This window comes from Ascaphus truei, chromosome 9 (genome assembly GCF_040206685.1).
Source record: "Ascaphus truei isolate aAscTru1 chromosome 9, aAscTru1.hap1, whole genome shotgun sequence".
NCBI lineage: Eukaryota > Metazoa > Chordata > Amphibia > Anura > Ascaphidae > Ascaphus > Ascaphus truei.
This window is the reverse complement of record NC_134491.1, coordinates 12,101,480-12,123,245: the sequence shown is the minus strand read 5'-3', so window position 1 is coordinate 12,123,245 and position 21,766 is coordinate 12,101,480. Positions and strand designations below refer to the sequence as shown.

General features: G+C 43.4%; 1 protein-coding gene across 1 annotated transcript in view; it reads left to right on the top strand.

Moving 5' to 3' along the window:
- Positions 1-7,783, top strand: part of MYBPH (myosin binding protein H) — a 58,484-nt gene extending 50,701 nt beyond the window's left edge. Inside the window, exon 11 of the mRNA XM_075613352.1 lies at positions 7,608-7,783. The gene's annotated coding sequence lies outside the window, so the exon portion shown is untranslated. The remainder of the gene's footprint in view (positions 1-7,607) is intronic.
- Positions 7,784-21,766: the final 13,983 nt, after the last annotated feature.

The window sequence follows — 21,766 nt, the reverse complement described above, 5'->3', positions numbered from 1 at the left end:
TCCAACATTATAAAGCATACACCACTCAAAAGCCCGAAAGAAACTATTTAAAACACAAGAAAAAATCCTGAACACTTTATATGCAAAATAAATAGCATACAAATTTAAAATCAAAGAAGCAATATACATTTAAAATAAATACAAGGAAGCATTTGCCAAAACAACCATTGCTTCTTACTGTATGTATGTATGTATGTATGTATAGCTCTAAAGGGCCATACATAAATACATTTGGAATGAATGTGTAAAAAAAAAAATGCAATCACAAAAAAAATACAATAAAAAAAACCTGTAAATGAAAAAGAACATACAGTACACACAATATTTTCCCTTACCTTTTAGATGTCTGCACCCTCCGATTCCCATGGTCACCGCAAGCTCTCGAACCAATCCATGATCCCAAACGGCACAGGTAAAAAAAATCCAAAGTCCTTTTCTTCTTTCTTTTTCTTCATCTGTAAATTGTAATCCACTTTTGGGGTCTTCTGTGGTCTTCTATCTTCTTCTTCTGGTATGCCCTTGTATTTCTATTGGAGGAGGAGGTCCTCCCTCCTCTGCTTCTTGCCGTCAAAGGAGGCTGCACTGGCTTTTATAGGCCTGTGACGTCACATTTGAGTGTGAATGGTTCACACGCCTCCGATTGGCTGTGAAAACCATGTGTTTTTTTTGTGATGTCATGTAAAGGAAGTGAAGCAAGCTAATCAGAATGACTGTGCTTCCTTTCCGTTTAACATGACGTCACCAAAAGCAACATGGCTGCCGTCACTTGGTACTTTAGCCAATCAGATTGTGGGAACTATATCCCTAATCTGATTGGTTGTTGTAGACCATGTGACTCCCTTTGGATGACGTCACATCCTTTCCAAAAAAACTCTGTCACATGGTCTACACCAACCAACCAGATTGGGGATATAGTTCCCACAATCTGATTTGCTGAAGTACCATGTGACAGCAAACATGTTGCTTTTGGTGACATCATATTAAAGGGAAAGGAAGCACAGCCATTCTGATTGGCTGGCTTCACTTCCTTTACATGACGTTACCAAAAAAAAAACCACATGGTTTTCACAGCCAATCAGAGGCGTGTGAACCATTTGCACTCAAATGTGACATCACAGGCCTATAAAAGTCTGTGCAGCCTCATTTGACGGCAAGAAGCCGAGGAGTGAGGACCTCCTTCAATAGGAATACAAGGGTGTGGATGATGATGATGATGATGATGATGATGATACAGATGATGATGATGATACAGATGATGATGATGATACAGATGATGATGATGATACAGATGATGATACAGATGAGGAAGATAGAAGACCCCAAAATTGGATTTCAATTTACAGATAAAGAAAAATAAAGAAAAGGGCTTTGGATTATTTTTTACCTGTGGCCCGTTGCTGTTTGGGATCGTGGATTGGTTCAAGAGCTTGCGGTGACCACGGGAATCGGAGGGTGAAGACATCTAAAGGTAAGGAAAAAAATTGAATGCATGTTATTTTTCATTTACAGGTTATTTTTATTATATATTTTTTGTGATTGCTTTTTTTTTACACATTCATTCCAAATGTATTTATGTATGGCCTTTTAGGGCTAAACATACATACATACATACAATAAGAAGCAACAGTTGTTTTGGCAAATCATGCTTGTACAGTATGTATTTTAAATGTATATTGCTTCTTTGATTTTAAATTTGTATGCTATTTACAGTATATTGCATATTGATGTAGTGTTCAAGATTTTTTTTTCTTGTATTTTAAATAGTTTATTTATGGCTTTTGATTGGTGTATGCTTTTTAATGTTGGATTATTTTTTGACTTTTGATTTTGAATGATGCAGTTTATTTAGATATTTATTTTATTTATGGTTTTGCTTTGGTGTTTTAATTGTTTATTCTGGTCTTTTTTTTTGATTAATTGATTGATGGGAATTTTGTTCAGTTTACTTCTTTATTTGTTTTTGGTTTGAGATTGTTTTGAATCCATTGGATCTTTTTTTTGATTGTTTATTTTTAGGTTGATCATTGACTGGCATAGTGTTAAATCATGCCCATATTATTTGCCTGATCGGACGTATTTTTTCCCCTGGCTGAAAAAATGCCTTTAACGCCCGATAAAGCCCTGTTATCGCTGCTTAGTGTATCGCGCAGTAGGCAATATCGGTCTTAAAAGGCATTTATCGTACTTAAAAGCAGTTATCACTGCTTAGTGAATCACCCCTCTGTCTCTCTCTGTATCTCTCTCGCTCTGTTTCTCTCACTCTCTGTTTCTCTCTCTCTCTGCCTCTCTCTGTCTATCTATGTTTGTCTCTCTGTGTCTCTCTGTGTCTCTCTGTCTCTGTCTGTCTGTCTCTGTCTCTCAGTCTCTCTGTCTGGTTCTCTGTGTTTCTGTCTCTCCCTTTATCTCTGTCTCTCTGTCTATCTCATTGTCTCCCTTTCTCTCTTTCTCTGTCTGTCTATTTGTCTCTCTCTGTCTGGTTCCCTGTCTCTGTGTCTCTCTCTGTGTTTCTGTCATTTATCGTACTTAAAAGCAGTTATCACTGCTTAGTGAATCGCCCCTCTGTCTCTGTCTCTCTCTCTCTGTCTGTCTGTCTGTCTGTCTCTCTCTCTCTGTTTGCCTCTCTCTTTGTCTCTGTCTCTCTCTTTGTCTCTTTCACTCTCTCTCTTTCTAACTCTCTTTGTGTCTCTGTCTCTCTCTGTGTCGCTCTCTCTGTCTCTCATACATACACTCTCTCATACAGACACACACTCACTCACTGTCATATACACATTGTCACAATGTCTCTCATACACTCTCTCATGCACACTCTCATACAAACACACTAGCTCTCGCTCATGCAGACACTCACTCTCTCTGACACCCACACTCACTCTCCCATACAGATAAAAACTCTCACTCTCTCTTATATAGACACTCTCGCATGCACACACTCTCTCTCATACAGACACACACTTTCTCATACAGACCCTCTCTTCCATGCAGACCTGCAGTCACTCTCTCTCTGTCTCTTGCTCTCTCTGTCTCTGTCTCTCGCTCTCTCTCTCTGTGGTCTCTCAAAACTAATGCATGCGTGATTTTCACATATTGCAAACCTAAAATGTTATTAGATTTTAATCTAAGTCCTAATAATAGATAAATATAACCTGATCAAACAAATTACACAAAAACCTGATACTATTTCAACATTTAGCCACAAATGATTAAACATTTTAAACATTCAAAATCCATGTGTGAAAAAGTATGCGAACCTTTAGATTCAGTAGCCCTTGAGCAGCAATGACTTCAACTGTTTCCTGTAACTGCTGGTCAGTCTCTCACATCGGTTTAGAGGAATTGTGGCCCATTCCTCCTTACAGAATTGCTTAAACTCAGTAACATTTGAAGGCTTCCATGTAAGGACAGCTCACTTCAGGTGCTGCCACAATATTTCTATGGGTTTTAGGTCTTGATCTTGACTAGGCCATTCTAACATGCAGAATTTCTTCTTATGCAGCCATTCTTTTGTAGATCAGCTTGTATGTTTAGCATCATTGTCTTGCTGCATGACCCACTTTCGTTCAGCTTCAGCTCACGGACGGGTGGCCTGATTTTCTCGTTTAGAATCTTCTGATACAATGCAGAATTCATGGTTGTATCAATGATGGCAAGCCGTACAGGTCCTGAGGCAGCAAAGCAGCCCCAAACCATCACACTCCCACCAACATACTTGACGGTTGGGAAGAGGTTCTTTTGGTTTTCGCCAAACAACGTTTCTCATTGAGGGCAAAACGTTCTACCTTTGACTCTTCTGTCTACACCAGTGATTCTCAACCAGGGCTCCGCAGAACCCTGGGGCTCCGTGGAGCAGTCCACGGGGTTCCGCCTGGCTGCTCACACTCACTGCTGCCCCTGGCTCTCCCCCGTTCGCTCTCCCCCTCCCTCCCCTCTCCTAGGAGCGCGCGTGCAGACCTCGCTGCCTCAAGCCTCCTACTGCCTGAGGTATTGGATGGGAGAGGGAGATGGCCTGTGAGCTACAGGGGGAGGAGGAGGGGGGGGGAGAGGGTGATTTGGAGGAGAGCTGCTGCTTCTGAACTTTGCATGTGAGCTGGGGGGGGAGGAGAGGCTGCTGTAAACTTGTGTGTGTGTGACACAGAGAGTGTGTGTGACACAGAGAGTGTGTGTGACACAGAGAGTGTGTGTGTGTGACACAGAGAGTGTGTGTGTGACACAGAGAGTGTATGACACAGAGGGTGTGAGAGAGTGTGAGAGAGGAGAGAGAAATGGGTAAGAGGAGAGAGAAGGGGGAAGAGGAGAGAGGAGGGGGAAGAGGAGAGAGGAGGGGAAGAGGAGAGAGAAGGGGGAGGGGAGAGGATAGAGGGGGGGGGGAGAGGACTGATTTACCTCTGTCGAACACGTGTCATCCAGATAGATGTTCCCCGAAATTTTACAAAATACTTAAAGGGTTCCTCCAAACAAAAAAGGTTGGGAATCACTGGTCTACAGAACAATGTTTCAAAAGTCTTGTGGATCACCTATCTGCTCTCTGTCGAACTTCAGACAGGCATCAATGTTCTTTTTAGAGAGCAGTGATTTCCTTCCAGTCTTTTTCTGATAGTTGAGTCATGAACATTCACATTAGCCAAGAGGAGAATGGCCTGCAGATCCTTGGATGTTACTCTGGGGTTCTTTGTGACTTCCTGGAGGAAGTGTTGTTGGAGAGATTTTGGTAGGATGCCTGCTCCTGGGTAGAGTGACTGTGATCTTGAAGTTTCTCCATTTGTCTGACAGTGGACTGGAGCCCCAAATCCTTAGAAATGGTTTTGTACCCCATCTAGACTGAGCATCAAGAACTGCTTTTCCGAAGTCCTCAGAGATTTCTTTTGATTGTAGCATTACGTGTTTCCACACACCTGTATGGTGAAGACCAAACTCACAAAGTTTCTGATCTTTATATAGGGTGGGGCCTCCCAAACTCACACCTGAAGATCTACCTAATTATTTAAACATCTGATTTGTAATTATCCCCTTAAATTTAGCTGATAAAACCAGGGTTTCACTTACTTTTTCAAATACCCTGACTCTTAATTACTCATTGCTTGTCTAATTCATACATCATTTTGTTTAAAAATATATGGAATTGGTTAATATAAACCCTACTGAATATTTAAGAAAATACTGGTTTTGATTCAAGAAGGTCACCATGGAAAAACTATGGCATTTCCGTAATTATCATTGGGGTTCACAAACTTTTTCTCGCCACTGAATATACATACATATATACCTACGTTTATTGTATAGACTTTCATACACACACACATTTGTAATACACACGTATACACAAACACAATGGGGCCTATGCAGAGAGCAGCGAATTTTAAAATTGGCGAATTTATTAAAAAGTAGCTTTTTTGGAGAGTTTTAATCTCCATATGCAGAAAAGTGCGAATTCTGCTATGTTTAACATGGATGCGTGTGGCGAGTTTAAATTGGCGAGATGCGCGCTTCAGAAATGTGTTAAAACAAATTCGCGCCTTTTTTTTTCCCTTTGCAATGGCCGCGAGCGGCAGTTTTTTTTGGCGAGGCAAAACGGAGACAATCGCGCCATTTTATTGGCGCGAACAGCCGCTAGATGCCGTTCGCGCCTCTCTGCATACGGATATTTTTTAAACTGGCGAGATTGCGGTTCTCGCCAGCCGCGAGGCGAGTTTTACAAATAGAAAAGAAAAATTGGCGCGTTTTTCGGAAATCTCCATTTTCTGCTGTTTTCTGCGCGATTATCTCCAAAAAATGGCGAATTTCGAAAATTCGCTGCTCTCTGCATAGGCCCCAATGTATTTTATACATTGATGTACATATATATATATATATATACACATCTACATATATATATACAGTGTTCGACAAACCTATACATTTGCTCGCCCCGGGCGAGTGGATTTAACCCCCGGGCGAGTAAATATTGGCCCAAGCAGCACACGTTTGGTACTAGGTGGCGAGTAGATTTTTTTGTGTGGCGAGTAGATTTTTTAGTGATTTGTCAACCACTGTGTGTATGTATGTATATATATATATATATATATATATATATATATATATATATATATATATATATATATATATATATATATATATATATATATATATATACATACACATGTAGAGGTATCAGTACCGTGTTAGCCGAGCTTCAATAATCAAAAAATAAATAGATGATACCGTTCTGTTGCTAACGAAATGCTTTTATTTGTGCAAGCTTTCGAGATACACTGATCTCTTCTTCCGGCGATGTTACCTCGCCGGAAGAAGAGATCAGTGTATCTCGAAAGCTCGCACAAATAAAAGCATTTCGTTAGCCACAGAACGGTATCATCTATTTATTTTTTGATTATATATACACACACATATATATGTATATGTAGATGTGTGTATATATATATATATATACATCAATGTATAAAATACATTGTGTTTGTGTATGCGTGTGTATTACACATGTGTGTGTGTATGAAAGTATATATATATATATATATATATATATATATATATATATATATATAATGGAAATATTCCTGTATGCTCATTTGCATGTCTTAGACAGGTCTGCAACCCCGCCTTTCACCATTATCACCCAGCACTTCCACTGCAGCAAGGGATTCTGGGAAATGACATTCAAATGGGCATACAGTGTCACCTTTTGCTTCAAAACCATTTTTAACATGGTTCCCTATAGGCTTAAGCTTTGTGCATGGTCACAGCTTTAAGCACAGCCAGGGTTAAGATGCATAGCCAGAAAACCCACCCACAGATATATATATATTGTGACGTCTCAGTCCCAGCGTCGGATCTTTTGTCCAGATCAAATGCAGGAAACACTGTACTCTCTAAGTTTATTTACAGGGTACAAAGCAGGTACAGGGTTAACTAATAACACAAAACAGAAACAAAAGACCTAACTTCTTCCAGGAGTACTGACTAACACTGCTTAGTCCCTAACTAATCGTGGGAGAACTAAACTCTTTCCCTACTTTAACCAGTGTACCTGCAGCAGGTCCCCTTTCAGTCTCTCACAGTCTCTCACAGGGCTGTCTGTGTGTGCCTTCCCAGATCAGTATAGCAGCAGTGTCTCTCACCCTCTCTGTATAACTGTCAACAGTGTGTGTCTGGCAGCATGGGGGGGGGGGGTGTGGGCTAATTAGCTCATTAACTCACAGCTGAACAGACCTTTCCAGAATGATTAACTCTATGAGAGCTGTAAAGTCCCACAACTGCCCAATTCTAGCCCTTAGACTGAGGGCAGTGACGGCATCACAATATGTATATGTACTGTATATGTATATATGTATATATATTCACCCAAACTACTTTTACACATAATCCTACATACATTTACTGTTGCATGACCTCATTACCCCAGATAACACAATTTACCCTATTATAACACACCATATCAGAGATATTCCATAGGATTCATTGACAGTGCTAGTGCAGAATATCACACTAGTGCAATATCTCTTTGTATTTGTAAGAAGAATCATTTTGTATTAGGTTACCTACATTTCCTACATAATACACAATTCATATATGAGTATTTTTTAATTTTAATAGTTCTATTGTTCTTTTCTTTTTAGATCGGGTATCATTGTGTGCAGTTCCTGCTGCCTTGACATCAATAAATACATTACAGTATATAAATCCTTCATTAACCAAATAAAAAATGTGGAAGCTAATGTATACATATTAAAAAGGTACTTGTACTCATATATTCATGATTTGGCCTGCTAATAAATTGACACATTGCATATAATCAAGATCTCTTTTTTTATTTGGTACTGTCAGTGTTTACAATGATCATATATTTTAAATTAAGTATTAAAGTGCAGATTCAGAGGTTGGACCCTCGGAGGGCTAAAGTTAACTAATGAGAGTGGCACACGTAATAGGTTAAAAGGGTCAGTCCCATGTAGGAGCAAAGTTACCTAATGCCCAGTACAGGGAGCAAAAATAGATTTAACTGTAGAATAGGCATACAAGCCAAGATCTTGAATGGAAATATGAAGTTGGGTCTGAAATATTATAATTACCAATTAAACTCTAGAATAGACATAGAAGCCAAAGATCTAAAAATACAAATATAAAGTTGGTTCTAGCATGGATATCAATCTAAACCAAGCTCTAGAATAGAAACCGCAACAGTGAAGAAAGCAGTATAGAAAATTGGCACAATTACGTCATACGCAAAAAAAAAAAGACATATGGTCATGGTGTGGTCATAAAGATAAAGTTGCAAGGTCAACTCCTGATGTTGTAGCATTTTGTGGGATGCCAAAGTGAGCACTGACATCACTGCCATATTTTGTCTCCCCCAGTGGACAAAATGGCTCATCATACAAGAACCGGTGGATCCCCAGACAAGCTCTGGGGAAAACCCTGGTTTACAGTTGGAAAAACAAATGAGCGACGCAGACAGCTACTTTGAAAGCTGAGTTCTGGGACTTGTAGTAATATTGCTTTTGCTGGCAGGATAATGAAGCCATATTAGAACTACAACTCCCAGAGCCCTCTGCTGCTTATGATGTAAGCTCTCTCAACCTCAAACATTGTCTAGTTTACAAATATATATATATATATATATATATATATATATATATATATATATATATTTATTTAATCTAGCAGCTAGCCTTACATTAGTTATGACATTGAACTTGGAGATGTATTAATATGTTTTAAGCTTTATGTTGTGAGCGCCTTTTTTGTTGATTTAATAAAAAGTTATGTTTTAATATTACCTTTACTTTTGAGTGTTAGTTATCCAGCAGTGTGTCCCAATTAAGGAGGTACTTCAATACCTTTTGATTCTATTTGTATTTTTATTATCTCTATACACCAATTATGAACACGCTGCACTGTATAATGATGCTGAGTATCTATACATTGACAATAAACAAGTTTATAAGAAGAGTTTGCTGCCGTTTCTGCTACTCTGATGTTAATCCTAAGAGAACACCATCTAAATGGCCTAGAAAAGATAAGTTTCCTTTCAGATGCTGAAATTAAACTCTTGTTTGGATTGATAAATACGATATACAATGCAGAAGGGAATCAAAGTGACTTTATTAACAATAGTCACCCAATCATTGTGTTGATAAAATAACAATTTAAAGCATTTCAACATGGTTTCATTATGATTTAAAGTTTTCCACTCACGATCAGTGTTTTCACTTCCGCAATAGGCCCTCACTAATAACATGTTCTAATAAACAGTTAATTTGTAACACTATGATTTATTACTGGGAAAAAAAGACCTGTGAAGTTTCGAGAGCTCAGTACACACAAAGAGACTTTTTTTTTTTTTCCCAAAAGTTTTTATTAGGCATTGTATGAAATACATTGTATACAGAATAAACAATATTTTGCCTAATACAGGTTTTTCTTGTTTTATTGACAGAAAGAGGGAAAGACTCAACGCTCCCCCGACCTTCAAGTGTGGGTCGGCAGGGTTGGCGTGAGGGTCGAAACAGAGAGAGGGGGGGGGGAGGGGGAGAAGTAGTGATGGAGAGATGAGGAGGGGGGGGGGCAGGGTCTGGGGAATGGAGGACCCTTCCTCCTCTGACCGTTGTACTGTACTCTTTCACTACTGCTGTCTTCTAATGTGGGAGATGGTCGTCACTAATCTGTCATACGGGACAGCCACGGTTCCCATGTATTGTAAAAGGGCTCCGTTTTCCTTTTTTAGAAAAGCCGAGAGCTTTTCCATTAACATAACTTCCTGTATTCTGTTTTTAACAGTTTGCCTAGGGGGGGGGGGGGGGGGGGAGACACCTTCTTCCACAAAGAGACTTTTGAAGCTATAGCTATCATGATTCCCTCCCGCAGTACTCCTCGTAGACCTGTAGGGGTGCACACAGGAGTCAGATTCTTGCCCATAACTGGTTAGAACTAAGTTGGAAGCTGACCTCATGGACTGTTTTAGTTTGGATATAAACCCCACCCCACCCCATCCATTAGTTCTTTGCTTGTCTATTTTCTGTTTTCAGATTAGGAGTCAGATTGTTATTTTTTCCTAGTGTTGTGACTTTCCCTGTTCCTTTTTATCAGGCTCCCAGTTCTACTGATCTTCAGGTAGATTATTTTCTTGTCTTGTACTCCCCTTATACTATTACTCTTTGCATGTCGCATTGCAATTCTTGCAGTTAACCTTGGTTTGTCCTGTTTTTTTCCTTTCACATTATTTGCCATTTGTCCTTGTTTGTTTCCTCAGCTACCTTAGTCTTTTGCTTGAATTTCTGCACACTTTACAGACTCCATTTTGTTTTCCTTTAGGGTAACAATAAACCCTGTCAGTTTTACGTATTTCAGTCTCCTGTCTTTTGTGGGTTTCCATGCTACCTTCGAGCCTTCTATACATCCAGATAATATCTGACTTGGTAGGTTCCATAAAGATCAGAATCAGAATCTTTGTGGCTTCCAATCAGCTACTGTGAACGTTTCATTGCTTAGCAAATGTTGTGCTCTGGCTAAAGGTCTTCTCACATTTAGTTCAGATATATAGTTTTTCTCTCACAGGAACCTTGTGGTGTTTGACATGAGATCACCTGTGCCTAAACATTTTTGTACATCCATACAGTCTCTTTCCTGTGTGTCCCCTCTGGTCTGTAGCAAGACACAGGTTCCTAGTGAAACCATCCCTGCACTCCGGGCACACAAAATACCTCTCCGTGTGAGCTCTCTAGTGCATAATTAGGTGGGACATGTAAGAAAAACCTCTCATGCATGTAAAGCAGGTATAGAACTTCTCTCCCATATGAGTTCTCTGATGGGCATAAAAAGTCTTCGCAAAGGTTTTCGCACTCTCAGGGCACTCACAGAAATAACCTAAAACCAAAGCTCTTCCCACACTTCGAGCACGCACACTTTTTCTCCTTGTGAGTTAGTTCTCTTGTGTTTAACGAGAGTTGAATTCTGAGTTAAGGATTTCCCACACTTGAAACATGCATATGGCTTAACAGGTGTTTATTCGGAGAGGACTTAAGTGCAAATCTTTTACTTCATTCGCTAGATGTATATGGCTTTTCCCCAACATGGATTTTCTGATGTTTAAGAAGACATTCATCACAGGTGTCTAGCAACCCTACTGTGTGACTTCTCTTATGTCCAGTAAGTTTTGTCTGCTCTGTAAAATTTGTATCCCGTTTATGTTGCCCATGCCCTTTTTCTATAATCTTCTGTTGACAGAGAGCTTTTAAAGTCTGCTTGCAGTCTGTGTCCTCATGGGCAGATCCATAGCGTTTCCCTAGACCGTGATGTGAGTTGTTGACGGTTTGTAGATCTCAAAGATTGTATTTGTTGGCTTTGGTTAGCATGGCATTTTTCTTCCAAATCAGACTGAGAAATACTTTCTTCTAGGGAGATATCTGATGGGCCAAAATCTTCTTGAGTTCCCCTCTTGGATTTACAATCTGCTAAGAAGACATACACAGCTTGATCAAAGTCACTTACACAACGTTTTTAATTAAAGCTTTAAAGGATCAGTTCCATGCAGGACTGTTCTGGAGCCACAGGGAATACGCTGGGTAATATATGGCCAGACAGCTTAACTAGTTCCTATTACAAGCACCACAAGTTCTTCGTCTTTTCTTCACTTTATTGAAAAGCAGCAGATTACAAAGTTACTTGTAGATGGTGGGGTAGTGAGAGAGAGCTGCTCTACAGTAAGATGCTTATAGTGGGGAAAAAGTAAAAACGATACTCTTACCAAGAGCTGTAAGGCATGAGTAGTGCTTGCTTAGCCTGCTGAGATTGAAAAGAAAGAAAATGGCGGGTGTCTCAAAGGAACAGAGCCTGGGCTGAGGAAACTGTGAATACAGGCAGGGGGTAATGGAACAGTCCACTATGCGAGGGGAGTAACAGGGGTTGTCATAGCAACCAACTCCAGCAAGCTAGGAGATAGAGAAAATAACTAAATGTATCCATTTCACCTGCACTGGGAATAATAACAGCAGGGAAAGTGCTACTACATAAAGGGCCAGCAGGCAGAGCTGCAAAAGAGGGAGAAAAGAACAGAACTATGATTCTTGTTCCAGGACAATGACAAAAATGACCTAATGACAGTGAAAGTTAAATGTATCACGCAGGACACATTTTTACCTACTGTAAAGACAGTGACATGTTTAGTGAATTAAAGAATCAATCCCATGTAGGGCTAAAGTCACCTAACGACTGCAACATCATTAATTGATTCAAGGATCAGTCCGACATATTCCTCCACATACCCATTGTGTTGACAGTTTGATATTTCTCCAATAAATCATGTATCTTCTAAATATTCCCACTATACCATTGAGGAAGACGGAATTTTTATTGAATTTTGTCGGTTTCTGAAACATGCAGTTCAACAATCACTATTTTGTTCTTTGTTTCAAATCAAGGGTGTTGCATCCATATAAGCGGAAAAACACAGGCACTATAGAAGCATTTTTTGGGACATTGCATGTACTGTAACAGTGTGTCTGTGTTTAGGCTGTGTGTGTCTGCGTCTGTGTTTGACTGTGTGTGTTTGACTGTGTGTGTCTGTGTTAGACTGTGTAACGGTGAAGGGGTAACCAGGCCATCAATAAAGGTATTATGCCCGGCTGGTTACCTCTGAGCCCTGTTTCAGGTTTTAGAGTGTCAGCTCTTCAACCGGTGTATTGTACCTGCAATGTATGTAATTGTATGGCAATAAAGAATTGCTGTGTCTTTTGCTTTCCAGGAGTGCTAACCAGGGGAGATTCTCAGGCTATGAGTTTCAGGGTGGACTTTGCGGTAAAAGTGTTGTCGGATTGTGTCTAGATAGTCGGGGTCCAGAGTTGCTGGCCACCCCAAAAATTTATTCGAGAGTCGAGTCAGGTTCCCGGGTACATGTCGACACAGACCTCCGGACGAAGTCCTCCCTGGAAAGCAGTTTCACGGCTCACTGCCAGGATGCCCTGCTTCAGCACAGACCAGAAAGGTAAAAGGGGGCATAGGGATACACGTATCCTGAGTACAGTTAGGGGTCCTTAGTTAGGCGAAGTCACCCCCCAGTATATGCCCAAACTCCCGGACCCGGTACAGGGGTTCTGAGTGTCTCCAACCATCCATAAGGTTGAGAGAGTGAAATTATTTCTAAGTCCAGCTTCGGTAATAATAATAATAGCATGTTCTTGTATAGCGCTGCTAGTTGTACGTAGCGCTTTACAGAGACATTTTGCAGACACAGGTCCCTGCCCCGTGGTGCTTAACCTCCATGAGCCTCAGGCACCAAAAACATAAAAGTGACTTGCCCAAGGTCACAAGGAGCCGACACCGGGAATTGAACCAGGCTCTCTCTCCCACACCGGTCCAATAGAAGCCACTCTGAAACTTAACCTAAGCGTTATGTGAAGCAACTTTTTAGTAAACTTCTTGTAGGAAGGTCTAGGAGCTCTGAAAATGATAGTGCACGTCTTTACAGTAGATCCTAGGGGACGAGGGACTTGGAAGAATTTTGTGACATTTTTATTAACATGGTGTATAAAGGTATACAGTATATGTTTTATGCACTGTATATGAGCTGGGGAATTTCCAAGTCTTTAGTTCCGAGAGACCAGATAGCCATCAGGCTTGGTGCCACTGAGTTTGCTCGGATCCCGGACTTGAAAGTCTCAGAGATGCCAAGGTGTTTGGGCAGGCGGAGTACCGGAGTTATATTTGAGTACCCACATCCTGGCATGAATAAGGGCTATCCGGTAACCATTTGCCCAGCCCCAGATTCTGAGAAGCCTGGCCCAGCGCGTGGGTTCGATATGCTAAATGGCAGAGCTGCAAAACTGGCACATGCCCTTTGCAAAATTGAAATCCAGTTTCAGGGTACCGACAAATAGCTGATAGGCTGGTAAAAATATTCCCACGCTCTGATTGGTTGTGGTATTCTCTGAATGGGACTGAAATCCTATAAGAAACCAAGCAGCCAATCGGGTCAGGAGATTCTAAGCGCCAAAACAGCCGCGGTAAAGTCAAAGATGCTCAGTGAGAAATGTCAGTGTGCCGGCTTTGGAAATTTCCAGGCGACAATGTTTTTCTAAGTCCCACTTTTCGGGGCCAAGTTCTCAGAATACTTCGTAGCGGTCGCGGCTGGAGCTGCATGCCGAAAAGAGTACCAGGACGTTTGGTACTCACTCCCGATCAAGGGATTTCAGTACCTCCAGAGTGGAACCAGTGGTGGCGTGAGGAACTGCGTGACGATTTCGGTTCCAGGACATTTCGGGCTTAGTCCCGGTGATCTGAAAGACTTTATAAAGATTTTGATTTCTGTGCTGTTGCAACTAGGAAAGGTTAGTTTTGTAGCCCAGATCCCCAGTAAGTGGGGTTTTCTCTTGTTTATTGTAATTATATAATTATATAATTAATCATATTGTATTCTAAATCCAGCAGTGTGCTGGTTAATTGCACACAGGCAATCACCCAGACTCCATCTGGCTGATTAGGACTCTTAGAAAAAGCCTGATGTGAGAAACAGGAGAGAGATTCCTTAGCTCACATTTGGGCTGACATAAGGAGAAAGAGGACTGCAGAGATTTCCTTAGCTGGCAACTGGGCTGACCTGAGGAAAATATGATGTGTTGATGCACACAAAACAACTGTATGCTGACAGCAAGACAAGGGGACAAGACCTCTATACCTGGACACAGAGAGTGCCATAGCACACATGGATGCTGACCCAGGATAACAGAGTCCTTCCCCTACATCAGGCCTGCACAACTCGTATAGCGAGAAGGGCCGAACTGCTCCAAGGAAAAAAAATTTGGCCCGCACGGGTAAAATCATCATCATCATCATCTCTACTCCAACACCTCTCATCATCATCATCATCATCCTCATATCTCCCCCAGAACCCCTCACTATCAACCTTTGCGATACTCCCCATCTATCATACCCCCATCTGTCCCCCTCACCCACACACATAATACTCCCCCTCCACATCAAACACACAATACCCCCCTGCACACCACACACATCCCACCCCCCCTGCACCTCCAATGACCCCCCCCTGCACCTCCAATGACCCCCCTTGCACCTCCAATGACCCCCCCTGCACCTCCAATGACCCCCCTGTACCTCCAATGACCCCCCCTGCACCTCACCTCACCCCCCTGCACCTCACCTCACCCTCCTGCACCTCACCCTCCTGCACCTCACATTCCTGCACCTCACTCCCCTGCACCTCACCCTCCTGCACCTCACATCCCTGCACCTCACATCCCTGCACCTCACTCCCCTGCACCTCACTCCCCTGCACCTCAAATCCCTGCGCCTCACCTTCCCCCCAACGGCACCTCACCTCCCCCCCCCCAATGGCACCTCACGGTGGCAGAGCAGGCAGGACTCGCACACTCGTGCAGTCCTGACTCTGAGAGCAGGTTCGAGAAGGTGGAGGGGTGAGCGGTGAGCGGTGAGCGGCCAGGAGGGGGGGGAGAGAAGCGGCTCACAGCCAGGAGGGGGGGGGGGAGAAGCGGCTCGTGGCCAGGAGGGGGGAGGGGGGAAGGGGGAAAAGCGGCACGCGGGAGAGGAGGGGCAAGCTGGCTCGCGGGGGGGGAGGGAAGTGGCTCGCAGGCAGGAGGGGGGGAGAAGTGGCTCACGGCCCACGGCCGGGAGAGTGGCTCGTGGGAGAGGAGGGGGCAAGCGGGCTCAGGAGGGAGGAGGACGGGGAAAGCCACTGCAGGCCGCACAGCAACAGCAACAGATAAGAGACTTTGTGTTTATGTGTGTTTGTGTGTGTGTCCTGCTTAGCTACTCACCCAGTTAGAAAGGGCTGGAGTAGAGGTTTAGTTATTCTCCAAAGTGGAGTAGGCCTTTATTTGGTTTGGTTTTGTATGTTTTGCCTTGTTAAAGGAACAGGCGCAATAAAGCCGGGATTTAATTTCACCCTAAATCGGTCTCCATTAAATGTACCTCTGCACACATCTCTTACAATTTGACATAAATATAACACATAATAGGCGCTTTGTGAGGATTTTCCATCCTAATGGCCGGAATGCACCTATTCAGCCTTCTACATCTGACACTCGAGTATTGCGTTCCCACGGCGATTCCACTACACGCGCGCACGACGCACGATCTACCTGCCCTCCCGGTACCATTCTCAGTCTCTGCCCACACTCCGAAGATGGACTTGCGCGGTGCGCGAGTGGCGCACGATCGAGTCGCTACCCCTTGACGTCAGTGATGCGCGAAAGACAGACTTCTCCTGGACCCACCTCCAGGCTTCGTTCCCATTTGGATGATGGGCATGCGCGGTGCGTGAGTGGCACACGATCGGATCACCACCCCTGACGTCGGTGACGCTCGTGGGACGTAGCTCTGCTCATTCCCTCTTGTTCCACCCTCCTCCCATTGGTGGGAGGTTCCTTAAATACCTGCACAGCCAAGACTATCATTGCTGAGCATAATCCTGTGTGCCGCCGTGCCTTGCTGCATTCCGTTCCTTGTTCCTGCCTTGTTCCTGATCTCTCTGCTGCCTGACCCTGCTTCGTTCCTGGATTCCTCATCCCTCCAACTCTGACCTGGCTACGTTCGACCATCCTGATTTCTACAACCCTGACCTTGGCAAAGTACCCTGACGATCCGCTACAGTACTCTCCAATTCAGACCTTGGCTAAGTACTCCAACGATCCGCTACTCTCCAATCCTGACCTTGGCGAAGTACTTCAACTATTCGCTACTCTCCAATCCTGACCTGGCAAGTATAACGATTACTCTACCTTGTGTACTCCTGACCCAGCTTGCAAGACTAATCTACATCCTAGGCGCGTCCGCATGGCTGGGGTTGGCGTTTCTCAATACCCTACCTCAGCACCGCGGTCGCGCTTCGTTTGTGGTGAGCTACGCGTTACAGTATGCTCAGCCACACAAACTTCGACCCCGCTGAGGTAGGAAGAGTCCTGAGCACGCACACCAACATTCTGTCCAATATTGAGCAGAAATTAGAGGCTAATGATCATCATATGCGAACTCTCCAGGAGAGCTCCAGATTCTTAATTCACTCTCTTCATTAGTCTTCATGAGTCTACTTCTGTCACTCCTGGAGTAGTGCCCCTTGTCATGACGACCTCTCCTCCTCCTCCTCACGAACCCCATTTACCTACACTCAACTGCTATGGAGGTGACCCCCATGAGTGCCTCGGATTCCTAAATCAATGCTTTATCCAGTTTCAAATTAATTCTTCCCGCTTCACTTTGTCACGCGTCAAAGTGGCGTACATTGTTTCTCTCCTTACAGACAATGCACTTGCCTGGGCTTCTCCCATCTGGGAGCAGAGGTCTGATCTCACGCAAGACATCGGAGCCTTTACTAGGGAATTCCATAGGGTGTTCGACACGCCCGGCCGCAAGGTATCTGCTGCTTCTACTTTGTTCTATATTTCCCAAGGTAACCATCCAGTTGCAAAATATGCACTTGAATTCAGGACCATTGCCGCAGAGACAGATTGGAACAATGAATCTTTGTCAGCTGCTCTCTGGCGGGACCTCTCTGAGACCCTGAAAGACGAATTGGCAACTCACGATCGCCCCACCGATCTGGAAGACCTTATCGCCATCTGCATCTAAGTTGACCACCGCATCCAGGAAAGGAGGTCAGAGAGAGCGCACCACCGGAACCTCACTTCAAGGATCAATCCCGCTCAGGTGAGCACAATGGAACTACCTCTAATGGACACTTCCGAATCCATGCAACTAGGAGGTAATAGTCTCTATACATCTGAGAAGCAATGTCGCAAGTATTCTGGCCTTTGTCTCTATTGTGGTACACCCGGACATCTTGCTTATTCTTGTCCCAATAAGTCGGGAAACGTGAAGTTCCCATGAGACCTAGGGGAATCTCATTGGGAACTCTTTCTCTTTCTCCTATCTGTACTGATAATACTTCTAGAATCCTCCTTCCCATCACTCTTTCTGGTAGCGGATTCTTTGTGTCTACTCTTGCCTTTCTTGATTCAGGTTGCAGAGGAGGCAATTTTATAGACCAAGGATTCTCTGAACATCATCACATTCCCCACAGACATAAGAAGAATCCCATAGGCTTTGAGGCCATCGATGGAAGACCACTCCAACCAGCCTTCATCTCATTGGAGACCAAGGTTTTTCACCTTAAGACGGGAGATGATCACCTGGAGAAGATCCAATTCAATGTAATACACTCACCTTCCGTAGGACTCATTCTTGGTCTTCCTTGGCTACAGATTCATAACCCTCGGGTGGATTGGCTGAACAAGGATCCTATTCACTGGAACCCCTTCTGTACCAAACACTGCATTAAGGAATCCAGGAATATCTGTGCCACCACCACGTCTGAGGAGAAAGAAAGGGTACTGCTGCCTGAGGTGTATGCCGTGTTCAGCGACGTCTTTGATAAAGTCAAATCAGAAGTGTTACCTCCACATCACCCTTTCCACTGCTCTATTGAGCTACTTCCAGGTACGTCTCCGCCCAGAGGGGCTTCGTACCCACTTTCCATGCCCAAGACCAAGGCCATGAGAGAATATATTACCGAAAATCTTCAGAGAGGATTCATCCGTAATTCCACCTCTAGCCGGTGCCGGATTCTTCTTTGTTAAGAAGAAGTATTTAAAACCAGAGACAGAACATGAAACACAGACAGAGCTCAGTGCACATTCAATGAAACTTATACACGGTACAGTGCCTAAACATATATGTATAGATATCTTTTGATAAAATGGTCTTTAAGTTTAACATTTTGGACAAAGTGTTGTAAGCCCCTGAGCCACTACACGGCAGACCACATCTCAAGGGTACCTAACATTAATATAAATTCTTAATAACCTGTGCATTACCAGGAAGAATGATTTATAATAAATCTGTCAAAATTAGTTGCAAAGTTCTAAGTCTGATTGAAGCTCTTATTAACCTGTATATTACCAGGAAAAGCACTCTGTATTAGATTTGTCACAATCAAACTGTAAGCAAGCAAGATCCCCTGAGAGTGAGAGATGCAATGGAGTGAGCTTTTAACCATTTAAAAGTGGGCAGGGGTGAGCTTCAAACTAGGTAGGAGAATCCACTCTCCAATCAGCTAAGAACAGCTGAACAAGAATTGTAAAACATACAGAACACCTACAAGCTCATATTGAACCCCCAATATAACCACAACATATATATATATAAGCATATAAGTGTCACAGAGGAGTGCTACTGAGCATGGCAATATATATTTAAAACCAGAGACAGAACATGAAACACAGACAGAGCTCAGTGCACATCCAATTAAACTTATACACGGTACAGTGCCTAAATATATAGAACTTTGCAACTAATTTTGACAGATTTATTATAAATCATTCTTCCTGGTAATGCACAGGTTATTAAGAATTTATATTAGTGTTAGGTACCCTTGAGATGTGGTCTGCCGTGTAGTGGCTCAGGGGCTTACAACACTTTGGCCAAAATGTTAAACTAAAAGACCATTTTATTCAAAAGATATCTATACATATACATTTAGGCACTGTACCGTGTATAAGTTTAATTGGATGTGCACTGAGCTCTGTCTGTGTTTCATGTTCTGTCTCTGGTTTTAAATATATATTGCCATGCTCAGTAGCACTCCTCTGTGACACTTATATGCTTATATATATGTATTATGTATATATTGGGGGTTCAATATGAGCTTGTAGGTGTTCTGTTTTGTTAAGAAGAAGGACGGGTCACTAAGACCTTGTATTGACTACCGGGGTCTCAATAAAATCACCATTAAAAATTGTTACCCTTTCCCCCTCATATCGGAGCTTTATGATCGCTTGCAAGGCGCTAACATTTTCTCCAAAGTAGATTTACTAGGGGCCTCTAATCTCATCCGTATCCGTCAGGGTGATGAGTGGAAAACTGCATTCAATACCAGAGATGGACATTGTGAGTACTTGGTCATGCCTTTTGGTCTGTGCAATGCCCCAGCCGTGTTTCAAGATTTTGTCAATGAAATCTTCAGGGACCTTTTCAACTTTTTTGTGATTATCTATTTGGATGACATTCTGATTTTTTCTAAATCCAAGCAGGAACACGTGTCCCGCGTCAAACAAGTTCTCCTTTGCCTACGGGAGAATCGACTCTATGCCAAACTCAAAAAATGACAATTTTATCAAGCGTCTACCGTTTTTCTAGGATATATAATATCCAACACTGGTCTTACCATGGATCCTGCTAAATTTAAAGCCATACTGGACTGGCCTCAACCCACCACTCTCAAAGCCATTCAACGTTTCCTAGGATTCTCAAATTACTATCGCAGATTCATTCAGAACTTTTCTTCCCTGGTGGCTCCTCTTACGGCATTGACTAAGAAGGGAGCAGATCCCACATCTTGGCCTCCCGTGGCTATTCAGTCCTTCTCTCACCTAAAAAAAGCATTCGTGTCCGCACACACTCTTATTCATCCTGATCCCAAGCTTCCATTTACTCTCGAAGTTAACGCATCCGATGTTGGTGTAGGCGCTGTTCTATCACAGAGGAAGACTCCTCAGTCCAGACTACACCCCTGTGCATTTTTTTCCAAAAAATGTAATCTGCTGAGTGCAATTATGATATAGGGAATCGGGAGCTCCTGGACATGAAATTAGCACTCGAAGAATGGAGACACCTTCTGGAAGGTACAGAGGACCCTATAAGGATCCTGCCAAAAATGTGTTACTGTTACGCCGGTGCTGCCCTTAGACCAGACCCGTCCCCTGTGCTGAGGTGGGACGTAGGGATACACGCACCCGCAGCAAAGGGAGCGCGTCCGGAGTGTGGTGTTAGTGTTGCCAGGCCAGGTATAGTAATGAAGACAATACTTGCCGGTACCGGTAGTAGAGGAGGAGTAGTTATTGCCGTTGCCAGGATCAGGGATAGGAGAGTTGCGGATGATCGAAGGTATAAGCCGTGTTACAGGGATGCCAGAAGTTACGAAGTCCAAGTAGAGCCGAAGTCGAGAGCCAGAGGGGGTAGTCGTCCAATTCGCGTCTATACCTGAGGAGTCACTGAGAGAGTAGTCAAATGCTTCCATACAGAACTATGTCGAGCGACGAGTGATGGGAAGCACAGGCATAATAAAGCTGGGCAGGCCAATGGGAAAAGGGGGCAGGCCTGGAGGACTGCAAGGAGTCCTCCCTGATAGGAGGGAGGTGTTACAGCCCAGCTGAGTGTAATCATTGATTTGCATGGAACTGTGTGATACTTGGGGGCGACGCCTCACTGCAGGAGCAGTGGTTAAAAGTGCTCTGTTAGGCGTGTGCTCTGTAAGCTGGGAATGCATGCACATAACGTCTGGGGCTGGCGTGCGTGTAGGTGTGCGTGCAGGAGGGCGTGGGCGCGCCCGGCGCTGAGCAGAGGAATCGCCGAGGGGAGTGATCCTGCGACGGCGGCAGGGGCGAGGAGCCGCGGAGGCCGGTAAGGCAGGATTGTTTTGTGTGTCCAGGGGCTCCCTGCGGAGAGGGAGTGCTCCGTGTGGGAAGCGAGGAGAACGCCGATTCCTGACAGTTACACATCGAAGGAGCTTGTCGTTTGGGTGCCCGCCAAGCCAGATGGTCACTTTTCTTCTCAAGATTCAATTTTATAATCTCCTATCTGCCTAGAACCAAGAATATCAAAGCAGACGCTCTTTCTCGTCAATTCTCTCTTGATGACAAGACTGAGGACCAACACAAACCCATTCTTCCTCCCAAATGTATTCTTTCTGCTACGACCTTCAACACTCAAAAATATCATACTGCAGCAGGATCACATTCCTGTCGGTCTTTCA